The sequence below is a fragment of the Cyanistes caeruleus genome, chromosome 16, assembly GCF_971803275.1.
Source record: "Cyanistes caeruleus chromosome 16, bCyaCae1.hap1.1, whole genome shotgun sequence".
Classification (NCBI taxonomy): domain Eukaryota; kingdom Metazoa; phylum Chordata; class Aves; order Passeriformes; family Paridae; genus Cyanistes; species Cyanistes caeruleus.
Window position 1 is genome coordinate 8539127 of NC_141716.1, and position 17767 is coordinate 8556893.

At 41.7% G+C, this 17767-nt stretch overlaps 1 protein-coding gene across 4 annotated transcripts in view; it reads right to left on the bottom strand.

Moving 5' to 3' along the window:
- EYA2 (EYA transcriptional coactivator and phosphatase 2) overlaps window positions 1-17767 on the bottom strand; it is an 87267-nt gene that overhangs the window by 59834 nt on the left and 9666 nt on the right. The window contains exon 1 of one of the 4 annotated variants that reach the window (XM_086852962.1): window positions 3108-3174. The exons of the other annotated variants lie outside the window; for them this stretch is intronic. The gene's annotated coding sequence lies outside the window, so the exon portion shown is untranslated. Of the gene's footprint in view, window positions 1-3107; window positions 3175-17767 lie in introns of those variants that run through there. 4 annotated transcript variants of the gene reach the window in all.

Genomic DNA, 17767 nt, shown 5'->3' on the forward strand with positions numbered 1-17767 from the left:
GCTGGAGTGAGAATGACGTACTCTCTCCTTGGTTAAATCCCTCAAGTCACACTTTCTCCGAGCAGAGAAGACAGCAAAGAGCTGTTACGTGTGTAGAAGGCTGGAAGGATCTCTGATTGCCTTGTTTTCCTTATCAACAGAAGAGCAGTGATGGTGATATGACTATGGCACTTTTGAACAGAACAGAATTTATGGAAATACCAGGTTCACAGAGTTTAGAACATTCTGTGATCAACAGTGGGATTTCTGGCTGGGTCATCTTCAAACATATTGAGCCAAACCAGTTAATCCTTGTAACATAACAAGAGCTGCTCCCCTTCTTTTGATGCTGCTTAACTCACTCTTGTCCACAAATGCTGTAGGCAAAGCTCTTCCAGCACAACTGCAGCTGCTATAAAGGGCACTGCAAATGCAGGTGCTCACTCAATGCCATCTAACCCTGGAGCTGCTTCCCAAATGCACAGCCTGAATGAGGAAATCCAACTGTACTCTGATACACCTTCCCTGTTTAGATACCAAGTAAATCAGGTTACTAGTCTGGATTTAGTGAATACGTGGTTAAATAAATCAAATTCATGAACTTCTCACATTCCCTTAGTCACAATCCTTCCTCTTTGAGAAGACCAGAGTCCTGGAAGAGAGCCTGTCACTCTGAAGTTATCCTTCCCTCCTCTTCTTCACAGATTTAACTAAAGCCACCTTTTCCCTCCGTTTTTGACTCTTAATAAAATAAAAATCAATTGTCATTATGAATAATGTTTCTGTAGTAAAAGTTGGTTACCTCACCAGTAGGAATACTGAAATGTCAAGTTTTTTGTTCCTGTATCTAAAACTGGAAGGCCCAAAAGAGACACTCTGAATCAAGAGGTTGGCTGACAATGGCAGTTTATAGATAAAAGTGTAGCAGATTTCTCATTTTAAAGAGCTACAGCACAACAGCAGTGAGCAAAGTAATTGCTATTCATCTTGGAGGTGTAAGGAGAAAAAAGGACAACAATCAAAAGCAATGTTTAAGCAAACTGTGCTTTGTTACTCATACCAATTAATAGTGTGGAAACTGCCAAGGGGAAAAGGAATCTACTCAGAACAAATTCTCACAATGTTTTCCTTGATATTAAATCCATTAATAATTTGTTTCTGTGGGTATTTGAAAGTCAGGCTAAAATAACAAGATGGGAATAACAAACAGGACATGATTCACTTCATGTGTTCAGGTGGGTCAAGGTCTGATTTCCCATGAGTTTTCCTGGGACAATAGGCTGAAGCTTTTCCTTAAGCTCAGGTGAAAGCTAACCTGGGCGCAAGTTCCCAAAGTTGTTGGCTGTTAGGTTTATTTTCAAGACAGAGGGAAGGAATTTTTGCAGGGATAACCAGAGGATATTAACGAAGAGGAGACACAGAGATCCTGCCATCCAGTCACTGATGCAGGACAGCATGGTAGTGAAAATCCCAATTAAAACAAATACACCAACCCAATGCTATGCACACAAATGTCCCCGTTTTCCTCTGCAAAGCCTGATCTGATAATGAAAAACACTTCCTGGAAGTGCCATTTAATGATATTAAACAGGTCTCAAATCACTTAACAAAGAACAGAGGGACACTGACATTCCAACTGCAGGAGTTTTGTTTTCCGTCTTTTTTTTCCCCTCTGCGAATATTGCATTTGAATAACTGAAATTTTTTAAATCTCTTTTCCTCCTTTCATCATGATGTAATGCAAGTGTTGCACAAGAATAACAATGTAGAGCTACTGCTGCTGGAGCCAAGTTTGGCACCAAGAGAGATTAGGGTTGGCACCAAACACCATGATCTTTAAAATGAATTTGGCAGCTGTAGCTCTTGCCACTGCTGCCATAAACAGCAGTCAGGGCAGTAAATGGAAAAGTGCTGAAAGAGACCCTGAGTTTGTAACTGGAATAAAGATGCCCATTAGCCAACCACTTAATCTAACACCTTCTCATATATGAAAAGTAAAGAGTTTTACAATGGCATGTCAAAATTAGCAGCAGTAGCAGGGACCAAAGTGTAACATAACAGTGCCTTTCATCTGTCCATCACACCAAACTGAGCCTACAAAACCCACCAGCCAGCTACCTGTCAGCCAGGAGAATTAACATGCACAACTGCAAGTTCCACCAGATTATTCAAAGAAAAATACTTAATCTATACAAGAGCACATCCGTCTCAACAAATTTTCTCTTTCCAGTACTTTTCAGTTATGCTTTCCCAGGAGGACATTTGCTCCTATTCAGTGATGCTGGAACAGTTTTCTGGAAAGAGACACAAATGTGTGTTTTTCTTCTTTAAATGCAGATGGAACAGAGGAGAAACACAAGGTTTCCTCACTGTATCCCTCCTGGCTTGAACTGAAAGAGCGTGGGCTGATTTTCTCTGCTCTATAAAAGGAGTCTGATGATTTGTGATGTGGACATCTGCCTGCAACTGGACAGATGCCACCAGCTTATTTCACACAGACAACTACAAAGCCATGTAATAGCAGCATCTTTCAGTTGTTACTTCATTTTTTTTTTAAAAAAAACAACCCTCATTACCTAGCAGAAAAACTCCATATCCCATCCCAAATTTCACTAAATTCAAAAATTCTTTAAGCACCAACTTGAAAATAAGGCACCACCTTCACCTGTCAGATAAAATTCAGAAGCATGTGGTGCTGTAACAGCTTTTTGCCACTTAGCACTAAAACACATAAGAACATTCAAGGCAGATTTCAAGCATTAACCTTCATCAATAGTATCAATAAGCACTCCTAATGGGATAGCCACTGGTGTTTGTAGGAAGACACACAGAAGTTACAGACTCCTTCTGCAGCTTTGTTTTAAGGTGAAAATGCACTTTTCCCCTCACTCCCAAAAATCTAACAAAATGAAGAAATAGAGTAATAGAGTTTGATTACTAACTTATTTTCTGATGGTTTCAAATTCTTCAAAAATCCTATCAAATCCAAAAACAAAGGGCAATCTTCAATGACCACAAAGTATGGTATCTTCTATTAGCTGTTTACAGCCTCAGTGACAAAATTAGCATCTTAAAGCCCACTTTGTTTCTCTAATGAGCACTTTCCTCCTATATTAAATACCACTTACCCTTGGGAGCAGCAGCTGAACTCTCAAGAAGCTACTCTGACACAGCTCATCACCTCCCAGGCCACCTGTCAACAGCAACCACTCAAACCCAATTTGGGACTGCTGGGAACAAGAGGGATCCAAAGCAGCAAGAGGCAGCTGTGTCCTTCACACACTGGGGGCAGCTCCAGATAATTCCTTGCAGGTATAGAAAATGGCAGCTCCTACAGGTCTTTCAGATAATCTAAGAAAAGAGTTTTATCATCTGTACAGATTAAAAAATCCAGCTGCAAGTAAAAGCCAACTTTCACTGCTTGGATATTTGAGAACAAGCTCACACGTGCCATGGAGAAGGTGACTGCCTTAGACTTAAAACTCAGATTTGATCTGCAATTTCCCTTCCTTAAAGGCAAATTTCGCTCACACACATGGGACTTCAAAGGCCCTCACCTTTTTACAGCCCAGAAGAGCAGCCTGACAGCCTGGTTCAACAGTGGATGTGTTTCCTGACATTGGATTAACTTCAGCTCATCACCTTCGGTGTAGCTTCTCTCTGACACTTTCATGGAGTAACTTCTACCACAGACAAAAGAATCAAAGTCATTTCCTGCCTCCAGCTACTACAGGATGGCACAGATATGTCCAATTCACTCACAAGCAGCATGCAAAGATGCACAGACTCCAACTGTTTGCAGAAACGAGCTGCCAGAAAATAAAAAAATAAAATCAACAGTGTAAAATATACAACAGCTCACTTCCTTTTTTCCTTCACAGAAAATCTGATAACTCTAGTGAAAAGCAAGGAAAAAGGAGACTGTGCCTAATTTCAGACTGTGTTTTGTTTTGCTTTGTTTTTTAATTAGTGCATATACAGGAGTAATACAAAAATTGGAGCAAAGGTATCTGAGCTCAAGCAAATTACAGTTCTACATTAATTTCCCTCAATCACTAATTAGAGAGCCACCTTAAAATACTAACACAAATAGAACTCTATTTGAAAAACAATTGACTTTGTTTCTCTCGAGTGGAACTGTCAGAAATGGCAAATTTGATGCCATGATCCAGTGGCCAAGGCTCTCATAAGGGAGGCTTGGATTCAGCCCTGTGTCAGCCACAGGTTTCCTGTTACCAGCGTAGTTTACAAAGCCAATTTCTATTTTGCCTGCTTGCCTCTCTTCCCCTCCTCTGTAAAACAGGGGTTTCTGCATTTTTCCACTTCTGAGCATGCTGAGCTCAAAATTACAAAGACAACAGGCTGCACTCAGGTAAATCAGCACAAGGATATGAGGAAGAAAAATATATGATCACCAAAGAGAGAAAAGCACCCCTACACCTATGAAAAACTGGTTTTTCAGTTCTTGAAACCAGTGTATTTTTGACTTCTGCTTACCACTTCAGAACCTTTCTCTTGTGCCCGAGCAGGGAGCAGGCACCGCCTGCCGATGTCAGAACCAAACAGAAGCCTAAGTCTCACATTCCTATTCCCTCCTAGACCACATAATATCCCTCCTCATTCCAGCACCCAGCTTCTGCACGGTTAAACTCTCCCTTTAATCCCATTTGGCTGCTTAACTCCTCTATCCCAGTTATTTCACTGCAGCTGGTCTGTTCCTACCGGGAGCGAGGGGTGCCGGGTTTGTGCATCTCCTGCTCGCGCACATCCAGCTGTGCTTCACGGGGAGCACGACCAATGTGCTCACCCCTGGACAGCTGCTGGTTTTACAGGCTGTCATCACAAAGACTTTGTCTTTGATTCTTCAGGAGCCCAGCAACTGAATTTTTAGCTGTAAATTTAAGCATGGAATTGAAATGCCACAATTAAGAGAACCGGCCTTGCTAAGTTCAGCTTCCAATCACAAACCAGCATGGGGGGATCATCTCATGTCTTAAAATCCTGCATCCTGCACTCCACACACAGCTTCTGAAGGCTTATTGCATCTTCAGCAATAGGCATTGCAAAGTAAATGGGTGCAAAGATTCCAAACTGCAGGGTCTCAACATGTGCCACAACCTCCACCTCCTAAATCCATCTAGGAACTACCTCCTTAGTGTTCATGTACCACTGGGGTGAAAGCTAAGAAAGAAAAAAAATCATTAAGGAAATATCACAAAATAAGAAAGATGTGTGACAGAAGTAAAAAGCTCCTGGGATGTGGGCTTGAGAAAAGCCTTTTGAAATGTTATGGAGTACTACTGAAAAACAATTTCTGAAACCTTTCTGTGCACTGGATAAAAAAAACCCCAAACAACCCAAACAAAACCCACAAAAACCTTCAGTGAAATTTCTAAACAAACAAAACAAGTTTCTGCTAGAATTACACTCCATCTATTTCCCTCTAATTCTTGTGGACTGCCCACAAGAACTCGAGTTTCTGGCTTTTAGAGAGAAGTTAACAACATCTGATTGAAAAGGCAACATTTTCCTTGTCCTGCCACATACCATTTTGCAAGTCAACACAAGGGACAAATAATTTGAAAAGCACATACACACACCTTAAGCAAAAGTCCAGGTTTTAAGAACAACAGCCTGACAGTGAAAGCTGTAAGAGTTAAGATTTTTCTCAAAGCTAGCCATACATTTTTCCATGCAAGCAGCTGAATCATGGATATTTTAAAGAATAGTTTATTAAGCACAATATAGCATATCTCCTACTCAGCTCTATAAAACGTGTCCAGTGCTGCACAAAGCATTAAGAAGCATTTAAATCTGGAACTTGCTGGCATCCACTGGCACAGCAAAAGAATTGAGAGAACTAATCTAACAGCTGTCTGGAAACACTGCAGATTTATACCGAGGGTTTAGTCATTAACTGTAGTTATCTGACTTGTACCAGAACACTGAATGAGCAGTGGTGGTCTCTAGATTAATGCACCGTATGGCAACCTCCAAAATACAGTCCTGGCTCCAGGATGCTGAAATTAATTGCTTTGTTTCTTAGTGGAAGCATTCCAGTCTGGTTAATAAAAAACTGGAGGCAAAGGAAAAATAAAACAAAGGCTATATACAAGTCAGTTTATCAAATATCTGTACACAGAATGGGTTTATTAGTCTTCTGCATTGCTACAGAAACGAATTTGCAGGCTACACACAGCAGTTGAAAAATTGGCATGATTTAATAGCCCAACACCGTTTTTTGTTCCTGGTATAGATTTGTATTTATTTTTTAAAGGGAAAAGGAGGTAACACCAGAGAAGCATTGGGATGAACAGCATCCTTAGCTGTATGGAAACTTACATCTGAGTGTACATTTGAGACTGCAGTGTATGGCAAATACTGCTAATTGGGTTAGAATTCAAATGTCAAGTTTGGTGAATTCAAGGGAAACCAGTTGCATGAATACCAAAATAATCTATTAATACTTGAGCATATAAATGAAGTTGTAGAAAGGCTGGCAAAATTACCCTTGGTTACACCAAAACTTTAGGTTCATGCCAAGAAAAGCTCTATGGTTTTTGACATGAGTACTCAGGTGGCTGTAATTCCAGGGGAACTTCACTCTGAAAAGAGCTTTTCCTGTGGCACCTCCTAACACCTCCACTCTTCCTGATGACCATGTGTTCTCCAGGGCTGGAGGACAGCTCAGATGTTACAGACTTGGGAGGCAACTGAAAAACCTCCTGTGGATAATTCTTGTGAGAACTGACACTGAAACCATCAGAAGCAGAAATCACTCCATATTCATATTAGCTGAAAAGCTAAGAAGCTTTTCACTGTCATTTTGTTTAAGAGTTTTTAAAGACTGCTATCAAGGACAACACTGAGGTAATGTGAAAGCTGAGCCTGGCTTCTCCTCTCCACCTCCCATCCCCAGGCCCTTCTCCCTGCAGTTTATTTGGCAGAGAAGCGTTGCAGAGTCTCATCCAACATTGCTACCCCAGTGTTCCTGAACATGATTAATTTGCTAATGATACAAATCTCCAAACAGCACGTTAGTCCTGCTGATGATTTATGAAATGAACATTCTCTCACCAGTGAAAATCTCTTTCAAGCTCATGGTTTTGTATGAAACCTCTTGCAATTTCTAAGGTCATTCTCGACACCACATCACTCCCTGGCAGGGGAGGGGCAGAGCTGCAGCAAGGATTTCTGTAATGAACTGCAGGTTATGTATACACACAAATAAAATAGAGGGTCAGCTTATGAATTCTTGCATACTTCCATATGTAAAAAGCCCAGAGTGTGCTTTGGAGCAGAGACAAGCCTCACTAGGCAAACACTCTGTTTGGGCTGTTCTCCTCCCAGGATGCAAGTACTCACAAGAAATTGCAAAATTAGGGAACGTTTCCTTTTCTCAACTGCTCAAAATATTGTCCTTGGCACCCCAATGGCCCAAGATACAAGAACAGTGAATCCAAATACAGTCTAAGAAACTTCAGTAGATTTTCACATTTCTTTGCCAGACACTGCCTATGCTGTACAATTCACCTGAAACCCACAACACCCCGAGAATTACTCAAATCCCAGCATCTTCTTGACCAGAAGACACTAGCGATACTCACCTGCCCTCAGCTATGATTTTATTCCTTTGATCAATGACATACAGATTATGTTTTTCTTTTACAAGCAACATTTGCAGTCAGCTTGTGTTTCCTTGTGTTCATTCTCCACATTTATGCAGCCTGTAAGTTATTTTTACCTATGTGGAATAACCACAGATAGCTGAAAATATTTAAGATATGAGATCTTCACTACAACCAGCCAAGAATCCTACAGCTGCTCTTTTTGTTCTGACAAAAACACTTCAAAACTGGAATAGCTGGGGTTGATAGGACAGTTATGGAACTTTTCCTGAATCTTAAGGACTGGCATTGGATACCAATTCCTGTAACAGCAGGCTACCAGGAGACACCTCTGCTGAGTGTCATTTGTTTTCCTGCTGCTGCCTTCCCACAAGCGTGCTGTGGTTCCAAAGGGTGCGGTTCCTCTCTCCCCAATGCACTTACTTGTCTCCAGTATGGGTGTGCTGAGACATAGCTGGAGCTCTGTCCAGCTCTGCTGTCTCTAAAACAAGACATTAATTTGTAGGCATTAATCAGCATGCCATCCCTCAGGGTGTGAATGCCCAGGGTTAGCCAGGGGGATTTTCCACTCGCGGTGCCTCCAAAGTCAGATGTTTGAACCACCTTGCACTGCACAAACTTGGGGTCACTCCAGGCCTGCCCTGAATTCTTTCCTGGCACAGAAGCAAGTCAATCTGGTCAGGCTTCAATGCATAAACAAGTGATTTTTATTTGGTAAAAAAATTTCAGTCTTATCGCTATTGCTCATGCACATTTGTATCACTGAAGTATTTCAGTAATGCCATTTATTTCTCTGCCCTGTTCCAAGTGTAGAATCTTCTCTAAGGCTCTCCAGATTATGACATTGCACTAAGACAACTTCACATCACCTCCAAGTTACTACTACAAGCTAGTGAGAGATACAAAACCTGAGCTTAGAATTTGGGTACAAAGAGAAGTAACAGGCAGGAGCAACAAGATTTGAGAATTTGTTATGAAACCCAGTTCTCCATTCCTGTAATAACTGGAGCTATCTGGAATTGAACTGCATATATACTGCCCAAATACTGTTGTGGTTTTCTTTTTACTTTGTCATAAAAACTGATTAATGTGTGTGCATTTAACTTTAGGGCACTGTCAGTTATAAAACAAAACTTGTACATTTAACAAAAAAGCCATTTCAAATCTGAAGTTTGTTCTGTAAATCAGTGTAACTCTGGTTGTATTTAATAAATATAAGAGATAATTTTATATATACTTGTTTAAATGTACTTCTGTGCTCAGACAAGCCTCAGAGGTTGGTTGTGTCAGCTCAACAGTTCTGCCCACAAGCTGGTAAAACCATTATTGCCACAGAAACCTCACAGGAGCAGTAAAACAAACTAACAAACAAACAAACAAGCAAACCCAAGAGCCCACAAAAACCTAAAATCAAAACAACCCATCTTCATACGCATGCAGAATCTGAAACACACATGCACTCAAGCTACAATTAGCTCCTGACACCATCAGCAACCTCCAGTGCAGAGATCACCTGCAGTGCACGAGGCTTCTACAACTAAACTTTGCTTTTCACTCTGGGCTCAGTCTTGGTTTTGCAGCCCAAAATGAATTGTAACTCCAGGCACAGAGGTGAGGCTGTGGGACCAACACTGCTGCACTCCTGGAAGCAGAAATGCTTGAGCAAAGGTGAGGAGGTCGGGAAAGGGCAAAGTCCCAAGTAATTTTAAGTGGTTCAGCTAAGTAGGGAAGGCTAATGGGAAACCATTTTAATTTGTTACAGTCATCCCCAGTGAATAAAAGGACAACGTTTTTCTTCAGCAGCTTGATTACAAAGCAGTAAATCCCTCTGTGTATATAAAAGGTCTATGAAGAGTATAGATCAAATGTCAAGAAAAGATTTGTACTTTGTGTTAGGAACAGTTTTAGATACTCAATCATTCTCATTTTTAAATACTCCCAACAATAATTCTCTCCCTAAAAACAGACATATGTAAGTAATTCTGCCATCCTCAAATACAAAGACACAAAGTAGCGACACTTTTACGGCAAACATTTTTGGACCTTCTCCTTCCATAAACACCTAAGAAACAGAGTTTTGAGCAGAGAAAAGCATAGTATTTCCCTCTTTCCCAACAACATTATCTGACTCTTGCTGGTAACAAAAATTTATGCTGCTTCAAGTACTGGCTGCAGCCTCTACTTTACAGACCCCAGGCAGCAGCAAACATGCAAACAAGGCACAGCTCAAGGTGACAAATATTCCCCAGCAGCAGAAATATCTTGGAGTAAGAATTATGCCAGAATAGGACTGTTCTCCAGTTGCTGACAGGGTTTTTGTGCAGTGTATCAATTTCTTTTTCCCTGACAAACTGCCAGTTCTGGTAGACTCATAGGCCAGCATACAGCCTCTTTCATGCACTCATCTAAGATGGGATGGAAAAGCATTTAAAACAGTGAAAGTTGTACCTGCTCAGCCACAGGTTCTTTTTCAAAATAAAGTTGTATTTTATTTATTTTTTTTAATTGGAAACAGAATTTTTAGGCTTAGAAGCAGAATGTTCAGCCATTAAGAATTATTAAGCTTTTCTAAAGTTCTATAATTCAGAGGCAAACCCCAAATTTTTGGTTTATTTCTCAACGAAATAGCGATCAGATCATGGCAATTTGTATCTTGTGCCCACATTGTTTTTTTTCTCTGATCATAAGAAATAAATACTCTGAAGTAAGAAACACTTTAATCACATCTACATTCACAGTAGGTCTCGGACCTCTATCTGCTGCTGTAATCAACAACCACCACACACTGAACCACAGAACTTTTTGTAACACAGACTTAGTAATGCATGTCAAACAGTTCTGTCAACTCGATTTTTCAGAAACCTTCTTGTACTGAGTTTGCCTTTTGATAAGGAACTTCCACTATTCCTGCAACTGTGGAAACCCCTGAGGTAAAAAAATCCTGACACCCCCCCAGGGACTACTTAGGAGAGATGTTACACCATGTCTCAGCACACACTTGTACCAGGACCAGGGGCCCTTACAGCAAGATGGGGACATGATCACATTACCAATAGCTCAGCCATGGGGTGGTGAAGCTCCTTGACAGCTTTATTCACCTTTTCCTAACTAAAGGACAAAATTCTGCTGCTGGGACTTCAACTGCACACCTGCTTCCTCAGGCACTCACACCAACACTTCTCCACTCCAGTGTCTTGGACTTTGTGGCATCCTCAACCAGGCTTTGGGGAGATCAGCTCTGTCTTCAACAAACTCTTCTAGACAGAAGCAAAGCTGTACATCACATGCAATGTAATTTTTTGAAAGGCTGAATTTAAAAACTTTTAATCCATTTCTTGTCAATAACGAATTTTGAAGCAGTTTGGACATGTGGATATCGACCCCTGGCCAAAGCAGGCTCTCGTGTTTGTGTTCTGTCTGCCCACAACTGCCTGTCACTTCTACTGGCTAAAATGTCCTCTTGTGTGGTTTTGCAGTGTCCTTCCCTGCTGTGGACTACACACCAACAGTTGGGTTTCAGCTCATGTATGGCTCTTTTGAGCTCATGGAGAGCAAGGGCAAGGAGTGAGAACAACAGGGGATGGGACCCAAAGCAAAATAAATCAATGTTTCTTTGATCCTTTGGGATGAGGATGCTGTAAAAACACATGGTTATTAGAACTGTGATTTTATTGATTAAAGAGTTGGTTACTGGCTCTGTATTTCAGCGTGAACTTACATTATGGTACTAAGTACAAAGCGTTCATTCTGTTTGTGGCTATAAGAATTAATCTCTTCCATGTGCAGAGAGGGTGTGTGATAATTCAGCTGAGATTCCTGTTGGTAGTCTGGGCAAGCACTCACCAGCTGCAGGGCTTTCAACAATGCACAGCAACAGCTCCAAGAACAAATGATGTAACTAACACCCCTCTGAGTGCTACCAAGCAGGGCCAGAGCAGCCCACTCATTCCAGGGTCTTCTTCCAAGTAGGTTGTCAGAAACCTGAAAACCTCAAACTAAAAGGTGAGTTTCTCCCCAAACACTCCAACACTTAACTCTGGACAGGATTCAACAGCTAATGGACATTGAATGATATTGTATGGTTCTAATAGCTTGCATTTGCCTCAATAATAGGAAAAGGTCTGATCCTGATTATTAAAAATGAAAAACTAATTTGCAATGTTTATGTGGATGGCAGCTTTATATGCATGATAGAAATGCTCCAACAGCCTTTACAATCCAGCTGGAACAAAGTTTTCATTTTTCTTTTTCATGAAATTTCATTTATTATGAGCACTGTGTCTTAGGAAGGCAGCTGCTGGCAGCAAGATGTGAAATTTAAGTTGAGCTGGTTAGTACCAAGAGCCAAGATACAATATGTTTTTGTCAGAGAGAAGCTTTTCTTGTATATATGCAGTAATTAATATAGTTTGTCAGTCAATCCCATCAACCCCCCCGAAGGAAGAGATAATGCTATTTTTAAATTCAGTTTACAAATTGCAACCAAAAAACTGGGATTGCTACAGCTCATTTCAGAGAGGTCTTTAAGTGGGTAATGCACCAATGACTGCAGAAATTAAGGATACCTGGTTTTCATCACTGTCCTACAAACACAGTGTTAGATTTTGGGCAAGTCACTTCTGACAAAATTCCAAAAGGGAATTAAATAAGGATCAGTGTGTTACTATTGCACACTGAGGATGTCTCACACGCAGCCTGCACCTGGAGGAAATTGTCCTGGGCTTATGACTGGGGCAAGCACTCCTGTCATTCAGTACATAACCATGATTCTCCTCCAACTTCTCTGGCTGTTACAAAAGAAAGCAGCAGTAAACTTCTCATCTTCCTCTGAACCTCCTCTGGAATGTGTTTAAGATGCACATTTCAAAAATACCTACCTAAAACTGCTCTTGGGAAACAGGTGAATGAACAGGACAGGACTTGGCACGTGCTGCTGGAAGTTCAAGCCAGGTAAGGGTTGAAATTTTATAAATTAGGTGAATAAAAGAGAACATGAAAAAAAACAGCTAAACTGAAGTATTAAGCTGATCAATCCTCAACAGTTACAAAGACTACTTGCAAATTGACTTATTTCCCAAATTGTTGCCTGGAAGTTCAGTCATCAATTGCAAAACTGTATCATCACCTATCCTGGGATTTGATTAGCTCCTAATGATTGTAACCATTCAGAGACTTTACTACAGACCGAAGATACAACCCTGCCCCTGGGCCAGCCACAACCTCCTTTTTTAATGTACTAGGTGCATTTTTAATCTGAGGATTTTAACTCTAGATACTGCCAAGTCAGATTTATATTTTTCTAATACAAAAGAGATACAATCCAGTTGTTGTTAACACTGCAGGTCATCTCAGAAGAATCAACCCCAAGCCTGACCAACAAACTCATCTTCTACTGTTTTGCTACGCATCCGGATCAGCAAGTTGATCCAGCCTGCAGCACATCCAGCGGCACCATCAGCGAGGAGGAGACAGGAACCTGCAGCCAGGCTGAGCAGGACACAGCTCTCAGATAATCCAGTCTGGAAACCACATTGTGATCCTTCAACACTATTGCTTCAGGAGGGTCGCTGCCTGCGGGGTGACTGTACTTCACTGCCACCTTAGACACACCCAAACTGCTCCCCTGTTCAGGTGACAGCTACCTGCACTTCCCTGTAAACACAGGATTACAATTACATACTCCAACACAGCTGAAGCTGGCACCACTTTTACTATTATAATGCTAACTGACAAAGAGATTAATTTAATGGCTTTGAGGACTGTGCCCACACCACCTAATCCATAAATTATACTCATGCACAGAATTTCCAGCAATTCTTACTTCATATCTACTTTAGGTATCTGCAGCACTTTGGGGGTTTACAGCTTGACAGCCATCCACAGCAGTTAAAAACAGAGCCAAAAAGTTCAACTAGAGAACTAGAAAATTAAATTGCATTTAGGAATGGGTGGGAGGCTGCTCACTGATGTTTAGTATCAGCGAACACAGTGGCTGGCCTCATGGTACTTGCAAGTATTTTTAAGCCAAAGAAAGCTCAGCAGGTTCTTCCCTCCAAGCAATTCTTTCTCTGAGAAGTTTTTTATGGAATAAGCATTGGGGTTTACTCTTCTGAGATTACATGCATTGTTAAAGACAACTGGATTGTATCTCTTTTGTATTAGAAAAAATAAATCTGACTTGTCAGTATCTAGAGTTAAAATCCTCAGATTCAAAATGCACTTAGTACATTCAAAAAGATGAGAGCTGGTATCCATCACTCCACAAATACTGCCTCCAAATATACACTCAGATTTACAGCAGTATAAAAATACAAGGCTGGCAAGAAACTGAAATGAGAATAAAACACATATGAATCATGCACACAACTAATTAAACATGAAAATTATCTTCACAGTCACTTACCTTCACCATTGTAAGTTAACATTCAGCAGAACAAATTTGAGAAGTGTATTTTAGACACATGCAATCTGGGAGTAATATTTCTTTTAAACTCATGTCAGGATAACACAGCTTCCTTTCCAAGCACTGATTATTTTGGGCTCTCCTAAGTGAAGCGAAAAATGCTTAAGACTGAACACAAGCCTTGGCTGACAGCACTTAAGTGAGCCTGGAAATCTTCAAATTTACCGTGTGTAACTTCTAGGCTCAGGCTTCAGGGCAAAGCATACCTATATTCTGTCAACTCACAAGTTAAAGAAATCAAATTTTGGCAACTAAACTCTAACTTCCTTTTGCATAAGTAACACACCAACATCTAAGCACTCGACTGTTCACTGTCAGGGGACCATGTGAAAAACACATCAACAAATCACATCCCAGCTATTTCTTCTTTACTAACATTTAATTTGCAGAATACAATCCAAATTACAGTTCCAAAAGTCACAAGGGTGTATCAGCCACTTCAGGCACTACAAAAAAACCAACAAAACGAAACAAAAAACACAACAAAATTTGGAGCTTGCTCTTCGGTGATGCTGAAAAACCCCTGTATGAAACAACTTTTAAGAGCATATGCCAAGAGTAATTACAGAATTTTGAGTTCCAGAGACTACAGCATTGCAGGTTCCATTCTACTTCTTCGGGTAATGGTATTTGCATCAACAATGAGAGCATCCACTTGAGGAAAGACAGAGAGCATCGTGTTGGCACAACAAAACCCTTTCATTAAGGAGACATCTGGGCCATTAATAGCAGTCTGCTGGGGAAGGCTGTACCTCGCTAGATTGGGTTTCAAACCAAGTTCTCCATGAGGTGTTGAGCAAAAGAGAATTGGCTGCAAGCAGGACAACACAGGCCTGGTGGGTTTTGTTTACTGTGCAGTTAAAGGACCACTAAATGATTAACGAAGGGCTGACAGCTTCTTTGTCAAGTAGCAGACAATATTTTGGGGCTAGACTTTGGCTTGTCAGGTTAAACATAAAAATGCTTACATAGAGCTGTCTCTCCTGAGCTCACTGCTGTTCAAATGACTTGCTTCCCAGGATGAGAACATAAATGTAAGGCTATCTCGAGGAGAAGAAGCACAAGAAAATGTTAGTTTGCTGGAGCACATCTGGCACATTACTATGTGCACTAACACCAGCAGCACACGTTCATTACCACTTTGTTAGGAGCTACAGGCAAATCTTCTGCAAGATCCCTCTCAAAGGAAACCTAATTCCACTGAGAATAGCAGGATCATTTAACCTCCTCAGACAAACTCTCCCCTGCACTCTCCAAGCTCTTCCTAGCGGCAGAGCTGCTATCACCATCACCAGGAATGGCAGGTGGCTCATAAGGAACTGAACATGCCTCTCTTTGGAGCATAAACAAGGTAAGAAAATGATGCCATACAAGCTTAAAGTTAATGGCTGAAAAGCCCTGAAGCCAAACATATCAAGAAAATTTTATATGCTATTTAAGCCCAGGATACATGATTAAAATCAAGAGGATGGCCACCATTTGATGGCAAGATCATCTCTCTTGTTTCTATACTTTAGGTATGAATGTTAATAGATTACAGGCAAAAAACCCCAAACATTAAAGAAGATTTGGCCTCTGGAGAGGCAGAGAAGTGGAGAAGTCCCCTACAGGAGCCTTTCCAGTTTTCAGAGTAGTTACTAATCTTCTGGCAACTTAAAATCAAAAAACACTCTTAAGAAAACATATCTAGGAAATGTAAGATCCCGAACATCCAAAAAATGTGTCCCTAGTTCAGGAATTCACGTAAAAGACAACACATTTCACAGCCAGCATGTTACCATGCAAGTACAACTACATTTTCAATCAAAATCAGTCCTTAAACATGAGTGAAACACAAGCTCAGTTTTTCATGCAGGATCACTAGTGTCCACAAGATGCCCAAACAGCCTTTGTGCATCAACTCAGAGACTTCTGAGGAGGTGGATCTAATTGTAGCACTCAGGTCTCTTACCTCAGGCAGGAGGCAGGACAAGCAAGGCTGGCTGACCTTCTCTGTCACCCTTCCCTGTCACACAACGCTCTAAATCTGGCAGGAATTCCTGCTGGATGGGATGTGCCATCCCTCCACAGTCTGATGTGAATTTAATAAGTGCTGATTTTGTCAGGCTCTGCCAGGTGTCTGTGCCAGGCACTGCAGGGGGGCTGAGGGAAGGTGAGGGTCTGTCCTGGGCTGCTTCCATCCAGCTCCACCACAGACCCACAGCAGGGCCTGTCTGAGGCTGGTGGCACCTCTGACAAAAGGCAAAATCCAGCATGACAGGAAGGAAAAATGTGAGGGAAACAGCCACAGCTCTTGGAGAAAAGAGGCTGGACCTGGTTCTCCTGACAGGTAGGAACTGTAGCCTGCAGAGCCCACACCGGAGCAAGGGAGAAGCGTGAGGAAGGAGTGGTAAAAAGGAAATGCACACTCTGACTGCAGTCTCCCACTCCCCATCCCCCAGGTGAGTTAGAGCATCCCGGAATGTGGGAACCAAGTTGAGCCTGGCAAAGGAGATGGGCAGGACTGTTTTAGTTCTTGCCTTTGCTTCTCACCAGCCAACGCTATTGTAATTGGAAATAAATTAACATTCCCCAAGCTGAGTCTGTTTTGCCTGTGATGGGAGATAGTAAGTGATCTCCCCATCTTTATCTTGAGCCACGAGCTGTTTTTATCATATTTTCTCCCCTGACCTGTTGAGGATGGGGAGCAGGTGAGGAGCCCAGTGGATGTTTGGCTGCAGTTAACCCACCACACATGCAAGAGTGTTCCTTATTCACCTCAGCACTCTGACTGAAGAATGCACTAAAACCGGAAGAATTGTAGCAAATCCCACAGATTTCCTTTCCAATAATCTCCTTCTGACAGAACATAAAATCTTCCATTTCTCCTGCTAACCATAGAACAGCTGAGATGAAATCTTCCTAGTGAGAAACAGAACTGTGTTACCACAGCCCGGAGTCTGCAGGACACGCCAGGGCTCCCTGTGACATAAACACCTTCACCACAAAGCTGCTGGGCACCTTGTTTCCAACATTCATGCTGTTTGGTGCAGTACTCACTTCTCCTTCCCAAATCTCTAACACCACTGCAGTCCTATCACTGAATCACGGACATCCACTGCAAACACTCTTCCTGAACAACTTTCTGGGCTGGACTAAACACAGGGGAAGAGTAAACCAGAAAGCCCTCAAGAAGTAAGAGTGCTGCTGCAGGGTCAGCAGCTTGTTTCTCAAGGGAGAGAGACTGAAATCCTTCCTTCACTCTCCCTGGGACAGCGATGGCTCGTGCTCCCCCTCACACCAAGCTGTTGGAAATGGCAGCGCTGGAAGGACAAGAGCAGAGATAAAATTTTCTTACTGCAGCAAAAGGCAAAGTGAGGACACCACACCAGCCTCTGAACGCTGGAATAACTTTCTGCTGGGAAAAATGACTTGTCAAGACACCGATGGGGCAGAAACACCGTGCTCTCTGTTGCTGCAGATATTCTCTAGCAGCTTTTTCATCCAAGTCTCGGATTCAATTCATTTAACACTGTGATAAAGAACAAAAGCCATCAGTAAGCAGAGTGTGGCTTTTTTTTATTTTTTAGCAATCCAGTTCCTCCTCCAACAATCACCAGGATGCAGGAGTGAAGTTGGGAGAACTGAGTGTCAGCCTGGGTATTGCTGCGTGTCAGAGCTCCTCCTCTGGAGTCCTATCGAGTGACTTTCCTCCTCA